We start from the raw sequence: 18,109 nt of genomic DNA, 5'->3' as shown, positions 1-18,109 counted from the left end.
AATTGTTAACCTTTATAAAGTAATTTAATCCTATATTCTATTAAGGGACGTCAACAGGTTACTTCTGGGCACAATTACGTTTTCTTGAGACCACAACACAAAGACCAGATATGAGTTAAAGTTTTGAAACAACACCTCCATTTCTTCAGACTATAGGACTATAGTTCTATAGGATATGGGTGGTAGGTGGTAGTTTCTTCATATGTACATATGTATGCTCCAAACTGTTCCAAAATTATCCAAAAAATCATTGTCTAGGTTTTTTTTTACGATTAAGGAGCATTAAGGCTGTTCTAATACTCTCTGAACCGCTCCTGTTGAGGCCTGCTTCGTGTTAAATCTCCGCCTTCGCATTGCTTTTGACCTGAGCCGCTGACCGCTTTCAACGCCTGAACGTCGAGATTAAACAGAACTTCTTTAGGAATATTAAACAATGTTCATGTCTTAAATTATAAGCTACATTCAATTGGATGTACTAGCCAAAGCGATCCATTTGTCAGTACTCATATTCTGCCATTAAAGAATCATTTATGGCAACAAAAAATGCACGACGGAATTGTTGCACTTCTTCAGTGCATACACATATCTGCCACACATATTACATGCTTACATATACACACATATACGTATATATGTATGTATACTAAATATGTATATTTCTAGATTCCCTGGAATGGAGGCATCGAACAGGCGAACAGCAAGTGACGCTGTCAGCAACATTTGCGAGGCTGCTACCTCTCCGTGCTGCCTCTCATTTTCTCATTTCGTTTCGCAGCAGAATTCTAGCTGGCGGCAAGTTTGTGGCAGTTTCTGTTGTGGCACTTGAACCATGTCACACCCGCACATACACGCAGACATTGGCCACCATTTTTCACGTTGCAGGCACAAAAATTGACTTGTGACGACAACTTTATGAGGCACTGAGAAAACTGGAAAAAAAAACGAGGGGGAACGTTGTGAGTTGCTGCGGACACTGCAACTCTACGGTTATACCCGATACTAAGTCAGTATGGCTCTCCTCCGGCAGACGCCGCTAATATTAAACGACACGACAAAGAGTGCGTGCGAGAGAGACAGAAAATCAGTCTGAGCGTGACGTCGGGCGCTGCGTAGACACAGGAGTAACAGGAGTGCGGATACCAAATTTGGTTACTCTAGCCTTAATAGTCTCTGAGATTTTTGAATATCCCCAGATTTTCGTCCTTTGGGGGGCGGAAGGAGGTGTGGCGAAATTTTGAAACAAACTCGTCTCGGTCCGATATATTAGGAGTGTGGATACCAAATTTGGTTGCTCTAGCTTTTGTAGTCTCTGAGATCTAGGCGCTAATGTTTTACTCTAAGCAAAGCGGCTATGCTACGTGTGTGTTAGAGAGAGACAGGGCGAGAAAAAATGAAATTGTTTTCTTGATGCTGGCTATAATAATAATACGATCCAATTCAGATTACGCAGTCTTAAAGATATGGTCATTCTCTACAATTCTACGTTTTTGGGTTTCTCATATCTTTAAAATTGTGGATGCCACAGATTTTCGTCCTTTGTGGAGGCGGAAGTGTGCAAGGCGAAGTTTTAAAATATTTTTGTAGCAGTGACATATCACAGAAGTCTGGATCCAAAACATCGTTGCTCTAGCTCTTATAGTCTTTGAGCACTAGGCGCTGAAGGGGACGGACAGACGGACGGACGGACAGACAGACAGGGCTCAATCGACTCGGCTATTGATTCTGATCAAGAATATATATACTTTATGGGGTCGGAAACGATTCCTTCTGGACGTTACACACATCCACTTTTACCACGAATCTAATATGAGTATCGGGTATAAAAAATCAACTGCACATGCCCCATATACCATATATGTACATACATATGTACAAACGATATATAATTTTATGTGAACCTTAAACTTTTGACGCTTGCTGCAATAAAGAAATATTTAAATTTCCATTTTTACGACTACTCCCCCAATAACACTTATAGTTCGTTTTTTGATGGCCATTTCTAGAATTCTAGGCCATTTGGGATCCAAAATGACAAGGAAAGCTGCGGCAAATGAATTAGTATATAAAGTTTATACTCCATTAATGCTGAATATAAATGGAGCCAATAAACGTCTACAGTTTTATGAAGTGGATTGGATATTAATTTTTATAACAGGTTGAGTTCCACTGAAAATCTATGGGATCTATTGGAGAAAGCTACAACAAAATTGAAAAAAAAATAATCAGTCTATTTTCTATTTCCGCTAAATCTAAGCGAAGGTGCATCAATGTGTCAAATGGTTTGGCATTTATTATTATTATTATAGGGGAGGTTCAACCGATAAAAAGTAAAACATATATTGGAAATAAATAGGAACAACTTGAATGGTATTTTTGAAGATTCAAAAGTAGAACTACAACAAAATTTAGTAAAAATTAGTATAATCTTTACTATTCCTATGTTCACGTTTCTAAAAAATTATGGATTCTAAAGATTTTATTATATTTTTCTGGCATATTTGTCAGGTTAATTAAAATAATTGCTTGTAGGAGGGCGGATCACCGGAGCGGCTTTCCAGCGACGAGTGGGAAAATATCCAAAAGAAGAAGTCAGAGTTGTTCCAATAAATATGTTCCTTGTATTTCGGTATATATGTATGTGGACTGTAGGCGCGCGTATGTGCACGACGACAGCTTGTAGCGGGGTGGGAAACGTAACTAAAACTAGGCCTTACGATCTATGCTCCATGATGGCTTGAGCGCCGGGTGGATCGTGGGTCGTAAAGTCTCCCGAGCGCCCCTCCGAGCGCGCGAGAGCGAGTTGAGACCGGAGCGCACGAAGTTGGCACAGTGCGCGGCAATCGTCTGCTGCTGGCCTGGACAGTGTCGTTCACGGAAGATAATCAAAAAGTATTTTTAGCCGGCGGTAAATCACTTATTGCTGAAGGGCTTGGTAAAGTTCGGTGATAGATCCGTTACGCTGGAAAAGGTTATCTTGGTACCAGATTTGCAGTACAATTTTATATCGGTCACAAAACTATTAAAACATGGAAAAAAAGTTGTGTTTGAGAAAAATCAAGCGATGATTGTTGAAAACGGATAAATAGTTATAAAGGCACATCTGGAAAATGGATTGTTTATGGTTCGGGACAATCAGGAAAAGTGTATGAACATTGTAAATGTTGAGGCAGATGCATTCAAATGGCACAATAGGTTCGGCCATGTACATTTTGACGCATTAAAGGAAATGGTTAACAAGGAGATGGTAATAGGTCTCAAGGGCATATACAAGCCAAAACAAGTGTGTGCAACATGCGCAAAAAGTAAAATTTGCGTGCAACCATTTCAATTGAGCACAAACAGGTCAAAGGGCGTTCTAGACTTAATACATCATGATGTATGCGGTCCAATGCAAAAGCAGTCAATAGGAGGCAATCGATATTTCGCCACATTTATTGATGATTGTTCAAGATATGTATCAGTAAGTTTCCTAAAAACCAAAGATCAGGTTTTCGAGTCTTTTAAAGAATTTAAAAGTCAAGTTGAGTGCCAAACTGGGAGAAATGTCAAGGTTTTACGAAGCGACAATGGCCGAGAATACATATCAAACGTTTTTGATAATTACCTAAACCAAAATGGAATAAAGCGAAACTTAACAGTGCCATATACACCTCAACAAAACGGAGTTGCAGAAAGGGCCAACAGAACATTGGTAGAAATGGCAAGAAGTATGCTGCTGCATGCTGGGTTAAGTGAATGCTATTGGGCAGAAGCGATTCGAGCTGCCACGTATTTGCGAAATAGAGTGGCAAGCAGCTGCTTGAGCGGGGGGACACCTTTTGAAATATGGACATGTAGAAAGCCAGTGGTATCGCATTTCAGAGTTTTTGGCTCAGTAGCGATAGCTCTAGATAAAACAAAGAAATCAAAGTTCGCACAGAAAGGCTTAGAGTATATAATGGTGGGCTACTCGGATACGGCCAAAGCATACCGTTTGGTCAGTAAAGAAACCAGGAAACTCGTAGAGAGTAGGGATGTCATTTTTGTAGAACCTGAAGGGTGCATGTTCCAATGGCATGGCATCAATTGAGGTTCAACAAAACCAGGACTCTGAACCCGAAATGGATAGCGAGCAATTTAAAGATCCAGAAAAATGAGCCAGAAAATCAGGAGGAGATTAGGTCTAGTAATGACATTCTTGTAATTCCAGAACCAATAAGAGGACCAGGACGCCCAACCATAGTACGGACGGGCAAACCAGGACGACCAAGGAAGCAGTATCATATGCTCAATGCGATACTGGCAGCAGACGTACAAGTTCCACAAAACTACGCACAAGCTGAACGGTCTACTGAAGGCGAGATATGGAAAGCATCAATGAAGGACGAGTACGAATCTCTCGTGAAGAACGGCACGTGGTCACTTACTAAATTGCCTAGCGGGAAAAAGTCCGTTGGATGCAGATGGGTTTACGCAGTTAAGTCCAATCCGGATGGAAGCGTGAACAGGCTCAAATCACGTCTGGTGGCGAAAGGTTGTAGCCAACGCTACGGGATCGACTACAAGGAAACATTTGCACCAGTTGTACGCCACGCAACTATCAGGTTGATAATTGCACTTGCAGTCGAACATGGTCTCCACCTACATCAAATGGATGTTGTCACGGCGTATCTCAACGGCGAATTGGAAGATGAGGTTTTTATGAGACAACCTGAGGGCTTCATCAGCGAAGTTCACCCAAATCACGTTTTGAGGCTTCACAAAAGTATATATGGCCTAAAACAATCAGGAAGAGTGTGGAACTCTACGTTGGATGCAACGCTGAGACGCATTGGTTTTATACCGACTGTCAACGAACCCTGTCTGTATTGTAAGCCAGGTAAAAGTATGTGTCTAATAGCTGTCTACGTAGATAACATTATTTTGGCGTGTAAGGACCTAGATGATATATCTGATATCAAGATAAAGATCGCAGCAGAATTTGATGAGGTTGACATCGGGTCTATGCAATACTTTTTAGGTATTGAGGTGAAACGTGAAGGCAGTACAGGTGCGATTTCAATCAGCCAACGGAAGTATATTAGAGAGTTGCTCGAAGAGTACAATTTGAAAGATTGTCGACAGACGTCCACGCCTCTTGAAGCTGGTTACCAGGTGGCATGCAACAAAGAGGACTGCCGCAGGGTCGACATCACATCGTTCCAAAAGCTAATTGGAGAGTTATCTTATCTTGCTGTTATGACTCGTCCGGACATTGCGCATTCGGTGAACAAATTAGCACAACGTAACAAGGATCCTCATTCCGAGCATGAAGCGGCAGCCAAGCACATCCTTCGATATTTGGCAAAAACTATCGACTGGGAGATATGCTACACAAAGCAAGGAAAGGCAATTGAGTGTTTTGTTGATGCAGATTGGGCAAGTGATATGACGAACCGAAAGTCATTCACTGGCTATGTATGCATGTTGGCAGGAGGAGCGGTTTCTTGGGAGTCAAGAAAGCAATCGACGGTTGCCCTCAGTTCCACGGAGGCAGAGTACATAGCCTTATCATCTGCAGCAAAAGAGGCGATATACTTTCGCAGCCTACTGATTGACTTGAAGCTGATGTCCAAGGAGTCAGCTATTCAGATGTACGGCGACAACATTGGAGCACAGCAGCTTGCTAGAAACTCCATGTTTCATGCACGTACAAAGCACATCGACGTCAAGATACATCATATTCGAGAGGTTCTCAAGAGAGGTGAAGTCAACATTGCGTATCTGCCAACCGATGAGATGATAGCAGATGTCCTCACAAAGAACTTAGCCAAGGTTAAGCACCATAAATTTGTATTCGCATTTGGTTTAAAAGATCGTTTATAAGTGCTTGACATGTTATTGAATATTAGTTAAGTATATTTAAAGTTTGTAAACATGCGTTGTGTTGAGGAGGAGTGTTCAAAGTGACCGCCACGATAATTAGATATTGATCTCTAACAACACTGCGCATGTGCCCTGCTGCATATCGATGTTCTCATATCGATATTCTTCTTTCGGCGTCTGTCTCTTGCGTATGTTACTCGGAAGCACATATAATTCTGTATACTGATCTTCTGCTGTCTTACAAATAAAATAACTTAAACATCAATCCACAATCGCATAAAACTCAAGGTTTCGCCACCAATTAATCATTATTTCTTACCTCTTATAAGTACATCCGAATATGCACAAATATCAATTGCATTTTGAAGACGGCAGCTCTGAAAGAATGGAAAACGGCTTTCTCGATGCTACCTCTGTTTTCAGGATATTTAACCTATATATGTTTAGAGAAACTTTTCTTTGATATCTATTGTTTAGAGAAATGTTATATATCCCATGGTTTTAAACATTTTTGTTCTACTAACATCTCTATTTAAAGGTTGTTTGTAGGAGGGCGGATCACCCGAGCGGCTTTCCAGCGACGAGTGGGAAAATATCCATAAGAAGAAGTCAGAGTTGTTCCAATAAATATGTATGTTCCTTGTATTTCTGTATATATGTAGGTTGTAGGTGCGCGTATGTGCACGACGACAGCTTGTAGCGGGGTGGGAAACGTAACTAAACTAGGCCTTACGATCTATGCTCCCTGATGGCTTGAGCGCCGGGTGGATCGTGGGTCGTAAAGTCTCCCGAGCGCCCCTCCGAGCGCGCGAGAGCGAGTTGAGACCGGAGCGCACGAAGTTGGCACAGTGCGCGGCGATCATCTGCTGCTGGCCTGAACATCCTCCCCCCCCCCCTGCAGGATGCAAAGCCCAACCGGCGTCTATGGCTGTGTGCATGCACCGGATACGATCCATCCGAACACCGTGCTCTGGGCCACAGGAAGGCCGTCCTTGCGTGCCAGGAACCCGGGTTGGATCACTTTCGGGTAGACGTCGGCGCCTAAGACCAGAGAGATGGTGGCTGGTCGATGGAATTGCGCATCTGCGAGCTTCAGATCGTCAAATCGAGGTCGGATCGGCATGCGGATGCGCAAACGGGGCTCGACCTTCAGGATGGCTTCCAGTCGGAAGTCGCCCGTCTTGGTACGAATGACCGCGGTGCACACCTTCTCGTTGCCGACGCGCGTATTAGGTATCTTGAAGGCGGAGGCCAATGAGTCGTCAATGCAGCTCACCGGCGTGCATGGGTCGATGAGCGCGCCCGTTTCGAAATCCTTCGAGCCCGTATCCAGGACCACCAGAGCCGTCGGGAGGATATTGAGGCTCCTATGTTGTAGAAGGGAGCTTACGGAGGAGACTCGAAAACGATGAGGTCGCGGTTCCTACGACCGGTCGGCTGACGGGCCGACGAGGACGGCGCTCGGCGTGAGCCGGCGTAGATGGCGGCGGTGCAGCCGGGTCTGGACGGGCTGGGCGACGAGGGCGGCGTCCGGCGTGGGCCGATGTAGCTGTCGACTGTATTCGCGAGGCTGAGCGGGCTGGACAGCGAGGCGCGGATATGTGGAGTAGCGTGTGGTGGTTCTTGCCACACACCCTGCACAGCCCGCCACTGAGGCAGTCCTTCCCGGAGTGCTGGTGCGCCAGGCAGTTGGCGCAGTATTTGTTTCTCAGGACGGCTCGGAGCCTCTTCTCAGGGCTCAGGCGCAGAAACACATGGCAGGTCCGTAGCGGGTGTATTCCTGAGCAGACTCGGCAACGGTAGGTGCCTCTACCCCGTGGACGCCGGCTCTTCCCGGTGCGGTTGGCGCGTGAGCGTGGGGCCATGTCTGGATACGATGAACTAGGAGGAAGGAAAGTGGTCGAAGAAGTATTAGTAATGAAACTTGGAGCTTTGGAAGGTACATTCGCGTTATTGTTGGACGGAACTAGGGCGTTCTACTGGGAGGAGAACGACCTTTACAACAGGCCTTTTAAGGACCCCGCGGGCAGTAAGGATATCTACCACACGGACTCTGTCGTCAGCGCCGGGATACACGGACTGGACTCTCCCGAGCCGCCATTCATTGGAAGGCAGGTTGTCTTCTTTGACGACAACCATATCCCCAACCTGGAGGTTTGGCGTCGGCGCCTGCCACTTAGTGCGCTTTTGGAGCTCTTTGAGGTATTTCTCTTTCCACCGCTGGCCAACGTATTAGGGGAGCGCCTTTAAATGCTGCCATCGATTGATTATTGATTTAAGGTCACCCTTTATTTCGGGTTCGGCCGTGGACATCAAGGGTCCCCCGGTAAGGAAGTGCCCGGGAGTAAGGGGCAGCAACTCAGTTGGATCTTCGGACATCGGCGAGAGCGGCCTGGAATTAAGGCATGCTTCGATCTTTGCGAGAAGCGTGGAAAGCTCTTCGAAAGTGTACTTCCGAGTGGACGTGGCTTTGTAAAAGAGAGTTTTGAAACTCTTCACCCCGGCTTCCCACAGACCTCCCATGTGTGGAGCTCCTGGTGGGATAAAACGCCACGAAACCCGGTGATGGCTGTACGCATCAGTTATCGAGCCCTTGAATGCTTCTAGGAAGTCACGGGAAAGCACCTTGGCGGCACCAACGAAAGTTTTGCCATTGTCGGAGTGAATGCGCTGCGGACACCCTCGTCGTGCGACGAAACGAGCGAACGCTGCAAGAAATTTCTCGGTCGTGAGATCCGACGTGGGCTCCAAATGGATCGACTTCGTGGAAAAACACACGAACACACACACATACCCCTTGGTTATCAGGCACGCTCTGCCTGTGTAATTCCGTATTTCGAAGGGACCCGCGTAGTCAATTCCGGTGTGCGTGAACGGTCTGGAAAAGGACGTTCGTTCCGTAGGAAGATCACCCATCATTTGGGCTTGCAACTTCTGTCTGTGGATGACGCATACCTTGCAGGAGTTTACCACCCCCTTCATGAGTTTCTGAACCTTGGGAATCCAGAACTTGGATCGGATAAGTCGCACCATTAGTTGGTTCCCGCCATGAAGAGTTATCCGGTGGGTGAATTGCGCGAGAAGGCGGGATAGCCGGCAGCGGTACGGCAGAATAATGGGATGCCGTTCGTCGTACTTCAGAAAGGTAGAAGTTGCGATACGGCCGCATGCTCTTATGAGCCCATGTTGGTCTAGGAACGGGTTCAAATTCAGGATAGAAATTGACCTTGGCACTGGCCGCTTCTCGCTTAGGCAGTGATACTCTTGGGAGGATTCCCTGCGCTGAGTCTCTAGGATAAGAGTGCGCTCAGCTTCGGTAATGTCTTCGCTTGCAAGGTGGTCCTCTTGTCCGGTGACCAGCTTCCGGCAGCGTTTTGTGAAGCGAAGGACATAAGCACGGACTCGCAGGGCTCTCTCCAGATTGGAGAACCGATCGAGGAAGTCTTCGGATGGGCTCGGTGCACAATGAACCTTCAGAGCACGTTGCTCGAGGGTTATCACGGGATCGTCCCCGCCTTGGGCTGGCCATTGATGCCGGGGCCCTTGCAACCACGCTGGTCCGTGCCACCAGAGTTGGTTCTCGACGAGCTCCTGTAAGGATACGCCCCTGCTGGCGAGGTCGGCGGGATTTTGTGCGGACGGAACGTGACCCCAATTCTCGACCCCGGTGGGTTGCGAAATTCTGGTCACTCGGTTGGCCACGAAGGTAGTCCAGTGGCAAGCAGGCTTTTTCAGCCAGGACAGGACTATAGCGGAATCTGTCCAGAAGTAACAGGTTGTAGGTGCGCTTGGCATATTTGGCAGGATAGCCGTCGCCATTTCGGACAGCAGCACGGCGCCGCACAGCTCTAACCGGGGGAGTGATACAGTCTTAACGGGTGCGACTCGTGTTTTCGCGGTAAGCAACTGCACCTTGACCAGGTAATCAGTCTCGATGCGTACGTAGATCGCCGCACCGTACGCCTTTTCGGACGCATCGCAAAATCCGTGATGCTCGACACTTACAGCTGGTTCGGAGCCAATCCACCTTGGAATGCGGATCTGGTCGAGAGCGGAGTAGCTCCGCAGAAAACTCTGCCAGCACTGACGCATCTCGGTCGGAAGATCTTCGTCCTATCCCACTTCTTGCAACGAGATCTCTTGCATGAAGATCTTTGACCGGACAATGAAAGGCGCCAACCAGCCCGCAGGGTCGAACAACCTTGCTATCTGGGAAAGCACCGCTCGCTTGGTATTGGATGCCGTAGATGCCAGTTCTGGCGGAACGAAGAAGAAATCGTCTGTTGTCGCCTTCCAGCGAATTCCGAGAGTCTTGGCTGTGCGTTCTGCCTCGAGTTCAAGGAAGTCGGTGTGAAGGAGATGGTCATTCGGAATGGTTAGTCAGGATATCCTTGTGGTTGGACGTCCATTTTCTCAGTGGAAGCCCGGCAGAACTCAGGGCGGCCTGTAACTCGCGGATAGCTAGTTGAGCCTCAGTGGGAGAGTCTGCTCCCGCTAGGACGTCGTCGACATACATACAGGACCGAATGATGTGACTGGCTCTTGGGAATCGGGATTGGACATCGTCTGCAAGCTGTTGCAACACCCGGATGGGAGCACAATTGACTCCAAAGGTGACAGTTTGCAACTCATAGTCGCGTATCTCGCCCTCCTTGTTGCGAAACAAAATTCGATGGAAGGGGGTGTGCTTCGGATCTACCCAAATCTGCCGATACATCTTGGTGATGTCAGCATTGAAGACGTACCGGTAGTAGCGCCACTTCAGGATCTGAAGGGTTAAGTCGGACTGGAGAACAGGGCCGGGGTGCAGAAGGTCATTCAAGCTGATACCGTTAGTCGACGGGCTGGATGCGTTAAATACAACGCGGACTTTCGTGGTGGTGCAATCAGGCTTGAAGACAGCGTGGTGCGGCAGGTAGTAGGTTGAGGACCCATGAGTCGGAAGAACTTCTGTCATGTGTCCAAGCTCTAGGTATTCTTGGATCACGGTGTCGTACTGCTCTTGTAGGGGACCGTTTCTTTTCAAGCGATTTTCGTTTCTTAGGAACTGGGCCAGCGCGGTTGCCCTTGAATACCCCAGATCTGATCCGAGATGATCTGGGTCGCGAAACGGTAACGTGACGACGTATTTCCCGCTTGGCGTTCTTGACGTAGTTGGGAGGAAATTTCTTTCGCAGTACGAATCCGACTCGCTTTCTATTTTAGTAGGAATGTCCTCCACCTCCCAAAACTTTGTGAGGAGTTTGTCTAACGGAGTCTCTAGCTCGGTGGAAATTTGCGTGGAGAAGGATGCGACCCTGCCTTGTACCGTGTTTGGCACTGGGCCTGTAAGAACCCATCCGAAAATGGTCTCCTGTCCGAGGAGAGATCCACAGATGTTCGGCTGTGAGCCGCTCAAGAGGATGGATGGAAGGATGTCGGCACCAATCAGGACATCTTTTTGTGAGCTTGCGTAAAATGTCGGGTCTGCCCATGGCAGGTTCGGCAGGTCTCGCAACGAGTGTTGCGGGATCGGATGGGAGGGAAGGCTGCCTGATAGTTCCGGCAGGACATAGGCTGTGGCGTCCAAGTGTAAGCCCGGCTTAGTCGGGGAGCGGATGGAAAAATGGCAGAGCTTCTTGGACTGAGCGGATATGGTCTGATTGAGGCCCGAGACCTGTGCCTGGGCGAGTCGGAATGGCAACTTAATGATCTGGAAGAGACGTTCCGTAATGAACGTCGCCTCGGAGCCCGGGTCGATTAGAGCGCGGGCGCGAAAGTTTGTCCCCAAGTGGCAAATATTAATAATAGCCGTGCCCAGGAGTACCGCCCTCTTGCCGGAGGCGAAATAGTTCTGAACGCTAGGCTGAGCTTCGGCAGGAGTCGGAAGTGGTACGGAGTTGGGCACGGATTGGCTGGAAACTGGAGTGCCACGGTGCAGCAGCGCATGATGCCGGTCTCCACACGTGTTGCAGTTGTGGGCGCTTTGGCATTCACGAATGTGGTGACCTCTTGCGAAACAGTTTAAGCAAAGCATTTTTTGCTTAATATAGCTGGAGCGAGCATCAGCAGACTGAAAAGGATCTTCAGCTGGGCTTTGAGTATCAGCCTCTTGTTTTGGAAACGCTCACGGAGGGCGCTCCATGCGGACGCGAACCCTTCGTTCGTGAGTTGAGCCTGTGCCACTATGTCGTGGGCCTCACCGCTTGTTTTTTTGTTGAGGTGGAACAGTTTTTCTACTGGAGCCAACCTCGGGTTCTCTATATATATGGCGGTGAACAGGTCTCGGAACGTGGGCCACTGCTGGTAGTCCCCACTGAAAACATCAGTGTCACATGGAGGAAGACGGCAACCGCCGGAAGTCGGCACTTGAATGGCCAGTTGAGGCGTGTGAGGGACAGTCGGGGATTCGAGCTGATCGTTCAGTTCGGCAAGGCAGACCGTAGACCGCGTAGCAGTCATCGTACATCCCCTGGACGTCAGCTGCCCCCTCTGGATCTACTTTCGTTATCGCCTCCACACAGGCCTCGAACTCCGCGTCCACCTTCGCCCACAGGCTTCGGAGTTGATCTCGATGGACTTGGGAGAGCGAGCGGGTTGGTGTGCTAGCATCTGGAGCTCTGAGCTTCTGGTCGAAGCGTGTCAGTCTGCTTGCAGCCAAGGCAAACTTAGACCGTGCGGAACTGGCGACCGATTGGGCCATAGTCCATAGTCCAAGGCCAGAGTCGCAAAGCAGGTGAGCGGAAATGGAGAAGTGGAAGTTGTGAACGACGAACCGTGGTTATGTGGCCTTGGCGGGATTTATCGCGAGTATTTATATAGTAGAAGTCGGGCACCGTGGCCGGAATATATAAATATAAAATACTACGATCAAATAAAAAACAAAGGGCCAACCAAGAGCGACTAATAAGGATGAGCAATGATATTGATGCACAAGGTACCCCTATATAGAGTCGGTTGCAAACGAATGTTGAAAACAATATACCCTCGAAGTGCTGGGTAGCGCTACACTTGGCGTTCCGTTACGGTCAAGCGCGGCACCGAAAAATATTCTCCCACCAACAACAGCGCAAGCAACCGGTGGAGAAGCGAAAGCGAAAGGAAAAACGAAACGAATGCACCGCTGCTTCTGCTTGTATGTGTGTGCGTATGGATGTAAGTGCTATGTACCGTGGCTTGGGTTGACGACCCAACCTTTTGGCGAGATGTAAAACAACGGTTAAAACGGTGGATGACCGTTTTATATGCAATATGTATAATTTTAAAATGCGAACGTATGTATGTAGGTTAGGTTAGGTTGACCCGGACGGCCCTCAGAGGGGCCCCACATAGGCCAGTATGGCCCTTAGTTGTCCGGATAGGGGGGGTATGAACCGTCGCGGCAGTGTTTAGTGGGTTTTGAAGTCCTCGAGGATCGAGGTATTTTTCGCATAGGCCAGTAGTTGCTGTGGCGTCCTCTTGGAGGCATCTTCCAGTGATGCCAGCACTGGGGCGCCCAGGTACTTCCTCCTTGCCCTTAAGAGAGCAGGACAGTTGCAGATGAGATGTTCCAGTGTTTCGGTTGCCCCAGGTTCGTCACATTTCCTACAACTGTCTCTGTTTGTGATGCCTAGCTTTGTTGCATGCGCCGCAGCCAGGCAATGGCCCGTTAATATTCCCACTAATAATCTGCAGTCCTTCCGTGGTAGGTGCAGCAGGTAGTGGCTGAGTTTGTCATTGCGTTCCTTGCACATGATTTTCGAGGTTCTGCAGGCGGTGGTACTCCTCCACCTACATTCGGTTTGTGATCCGGCCTGCTTTTCTAGATCGCTTTGCAGCGTTCTGAGGGAGACAGGCACGTTCTCGGTTCTCGTATTCGCCAGCCCGACGCCTTCCTTAGCTAGTACGTCCGCCGTCTCGTTCCCTTCGATGCCCTGGTGGCTGGGAATCCAGTAGATCCGCACTGACTTTGTCGTGCTTAGGGTATCTAGTGCCTCCCTGCTCGCCAAGACATTTCTGGAACTGACTGCGGACGACTGCATGGATCTTATCGCCGCTTGGCTGTCGACGAATAGGTTGACCGCATCGTGTGCTCTTTCAGTGAGAAGAGCGACTTCCGCTGCTTTCCTGATGGCAAAAACCTCTGCCTGGAATATGCTACAATGGTCCGGTAGCTTATATGACAGCCTTATCTCAGGGTCTGTACAGTATAGGCCCGCTCCTACTCCTCCGTCCATCTTGGAGCCGTCCGTATATATATTGAGGTGCTCCGTTTGGTCTCTTCCGATTTTCCAGTCTTCAGGTCCCAAGGATGCAGTTGTTTTTACGTCGAGGCATGTTTGGGGGTCATGTAATCAGTTGATCTGTTCATTTCCCTTCCAATTGAACTATGCCCGTATTCTTGTGGCGACATATTTCCTGAAGCGATGAGGCGTTGTGCTGCCTTTCCTGCAGTCAGACGGGCGTGGATGTCTAGGGGTTCGATTCCAAGTAGGGTTTCGAGTGCTTTTGTTGGGGTTGACCTCAGCGCCCCTGTAATACAGAGCAAAGCCTGTCGCTGAGTCCTTTCCATAAGCTTATGATACGTTTTCTTTCCAGTAGCTTGCCACCACACTAAGACTCCATACAGCAGAGTTGGTCGCACCACCGAGATGTAAATCCAATGCATCAGAGCCGGAGATAGGCCCCATGTGCTGCTGAGCATCTTCTTGGATGCATAAAGCGCAATGGTGGCCTTCTTCACCCTTTCCAATACATTGGGTTTCCATGCCAGTTTACTATCCAGTACTGTGCCCAGGTATTTGACTTGTGTTTTTGGGGTTAGCCTAGTTTGATTGATCTTCGGGGGGTCCATATCGGTACCTTGTACCTCTTGGTAAAGAGGATGAGGTCCGTCTTGTCCGCGTTGATACTGAGTCCTACTTCTTCCGCCCACTCGCGTATCTCCCTGAGTGTTCGTTGCATTAGTGAGCTGAGGGTCGATGGGCAAACACCCGTAATAAGTATGCTTATGTCGTCCGCATAAGCTGTTATTATTGGGGCCTTCCTTTCGTATCTCTTGATGAGGTCGTCGACCACCAGATTCCACAGGAGGGGCGACAGGACTCCACCCTGGGGTGTGCCTCTGTGTGCCTCTTTCACCATGGAAGCGGTGCCCCACTCTGATTGCACCCGTCTGCAACCTAGGAGGTTCCTTATCCACAGGTTGATTGCTGGGTGTGTATTAGTTGCTACCAGGCAATTTGTTATTGCTTCCGTAGCCACGTTGTTGAATGCTCCGGAGATGTCCACGAATACTCCCAGTGCATACTCTTTATTGTGAAGGGCTTTCTCAATGGTAGCTACTACCGAATGTAGTGCGGTCTCCACCGATTTCCCTTTAGTATAGGCATGCTGGTTGGTTGACATCAGTCCCCCTACCTCATTTCTGATGTGTAAGTCCAGCAGCTTTTCTAGCGTTTTTAATATAAAGGAGGTAAGGCTTATCGGTCTATAGTCCTTGGGACTCGCATGGCTGCACTTTCCTGCCTTTGGGAGGAAGACAACTCTCGAGGTTCTCCATTGGATAGGGATATAGCCAGTACTTATACAAGCTGTGAATATTGCGGAGAGCCATGGGGTAATCGCCTCTTTGGTCACCTGCATCATGGCTGGGAATATCCCGTCAAGTCCTGGTGCTTTTGTGCCCGCAAAGGAGTCTATTGCCCAGTGGATTCGCTTGGTGGTTAACAAATCTGTTGGGGGTGTTGTTCCTCGGTTGCTAGGTCCTGGTGCTCTTTGGCATCAGCGACCTCGGTGCAACCAGGGAAATGTTCCTCCATTAGTGCTGTTAGGGCTTCGTCACTGCCCTCTGTCCACTGTCCGTCATCTAGCTTTAATTGGCTTTGTATGGTAGGCTGCTTAGAGAGCAGCTTCCGTAGCCGTGCGGTTTCTGGTACATTCTCGATGTTGGAGCAGAAGGTCCTCCGCGAGTTCCGTTGTGCTTTACGTATTTCCTTCTTGTAGCTCCTGAGTAGGAGTCTGTATTCCTCATAGACGATCCCTTCGTTCGCTTGTTTGGCGATCTTAAAGAATTCCTTGAGGTTGTCCCTTTGAAGAGAGAGATCCCGGCTCCACCAGAGTGGCTTGGACCTCTTCTTCGTCCTCGAGGGTTTGCACGATGTGTGGTAGGCGTCCAGCAACGCGTTGGATAGGGTCTCTAGAGACTTTTCTATGTCCTCCGCGGATTTCACTGTGCCCGGACTCGCGAGCTTCGAAGTAACTGTCTTTTTAAACTTTTCCCAGTTTTTATTCCGGGGGTTTCTATAGACTATTACCTTCGAAGAATGTTTGAAGTCGCACTTAAACTGAATGTACTTGTGATCTGAGAAGGAGGGGCTTTCAAGGACCCTCCAGCTAGATACCGTAGTACTGTTTCCCGTTGCTAGTGTTAGGTCTAGCACGTTGGATGAAGTCGGACCCACGAAGGTGTGCTCCTCCCCGACGTTTGCTATATATAGATAAGTATAAAGTATAAAGTCTAAGAGTGACTCACCTCTATCATTGATGTCGGTGCTTCCCCACACATTGTGGTGGGCATTGGCATCCGTCCCGATGACGAGTTGATAGTTTTTGGTGCCGGCTTCTGTCACCAGGCTCCTGAGTTCGTCGGGTGGTGCGGGTCTGTCGTGAGCCATGTAGCAGGAAGCCACCAGAAGGCGCTTTTCATCGCTTTCGTATGTATGTATATGTAAGATAAATATATATGTGGTGCCGTATGTGTGGATCGTGTCTTATTTTTGTTGGCAATATAATTAGTTAAATACGGAGACGCAGTGATTTATTTTCTTTATTTATAAAACCGAAAACCGATGAAACGTTGAGCATGGAAAAAAAAAACAACAAACTAATTGCAAGCATATGAATTTATGATTGTTGTCAGCCGCTTGGATTGCGTTGCGATGTGTACATGTGCTTGTATGCATGTGCATATGTCAGCAACCAAAGCTCAGCTGGTAGCTGGGAGAGGTAGGAATATATACACTGGATCGGAGGTTGACCGCAGGAGCTTGCTCGGATCAAATTAAACCTTTGGAGAAGTAGGTGGCCACAACCGTTGGCAGAACGAAGTATGGTTTAATTTGGAGCTAGAGCGAGAAATGAATACCTATGTATGTACATATGTATGCCACGGGTACGCGGACTGGGATGGAAAACTCGCACAAAATCACTGCCCTGGTGTTGGGCTTACTTATCTTGAACTTAGAGCGATCCGCCGATGCTGGCTGGGGTAAGCTTCTCCTTATGGGGAAGGCGAAGATCCGGCTCGAAGGACCAATGCTTGTAGGAGGGCGGATCACCGGAGCGGCTTTCCAGCGACGAGTGGGAAAATATCCAAAAGAAGAAGTCAGATTTGTTCCAATAAATATGTTCCTTGTATTTCGGTATATATGTATGTGGACTGTAGGTGCGCGTATGTGCACGACGACAGCTTGTAGCGGGGTGGGAAACGTAACTAAAACTAGGCCTTACGATCTATGCTCCATGATGGCTTGAGCGCCGGGTGGATCGTGGGTCGTAAAGTCTCCCGAGCGCCCCTCCGAGCGCGCGAGAGCGAGTTGAGACCGGAGCGCACGAAGTTGGCACAGTGCGCGGCAATCGTCTGCTGCTGGCCTGAACAATAATAATGATCTCTAAATGGACCTCCTGTATTCAGGCCGTTATATAAGCCCCCGCCAACCGATGAACCGTCAAAGGGCCCTTCCGTATGGCCAACGCTTCCAAAGGGTCCTCCTCCCGTATGTGTTCCGCTTAAGAGGTCCGAGTTTTGGCTCTTACTCCCAAAAGGTCCGCCCGTGTGGCTGCCAATTATCAAGCCGCCGCTTTTCTGTGCGTTTTGGAAGTGTCCGCCACTCGTACCCCCCAAAATCAGTCCAGCATTCAGGTAATTTGTGGCAAAGGGACCGCCGGTCTTAGTTCCAATGATCAAACTATTTCCGGACGCCAAAGCCAGCAGCAGCAGTATCTCAACAGCGACAACCGATCCCATCTTGATCTCTAGAAATACGCGACTGATGACCGAGCGAATATGTCATCGATGAGACGAATCTCATATCAGAAATACATGAACAACAAAGCCCCTGGCGAAGCTTTTTCGATCGGAGAATGAGCAAACCTGTACCCCATTGAGCTTTAAGCTTGACAAAGTGAATTTTGAAGCCCGTATCGGGATGAGACCTCCACCCATAAATTGCCATCAAAATAAACAAAAAGAAAGTGTAACTTTTGCCATGAATATAAATACGTGTCCGGACACGTTCCGGACGCT

The 18,109-nt window shown here is 48.5% G+C and overlaps 1 pseudogene; it reads right to left on the bottom strand.

The window, feature by feature from the left end:
* Positions 1 to 8,202: 8,202 nt before the first annotated feature.
* Positions 8,203 to 17,830, bottom strand: LOC117193008 (annotated as a pseudogene).
* Positions 17,831 to 18,109: the final 279 nt, after the last annotated feature.

Source organism: Drosophila miranda, assembly GCF_003369915.1.
Source record: "Drosophila miranda strain MSH22 chromosome Y unlocalized genomic scaffold, D.miranda_PacBio2.1 Contig_Y2_pilon, whole genome shotgun sequence".
Taxonomy (NCBI): domain Eukaryota; kingdom Metazoa; phylum Arthropoda; class Insecta; order Diptera; family Drosophilidae; genus Drosophila; species Drosophila miranda.
This window is presented reverse-complemented; position numbering and strand designations above follow the sequence as displayed.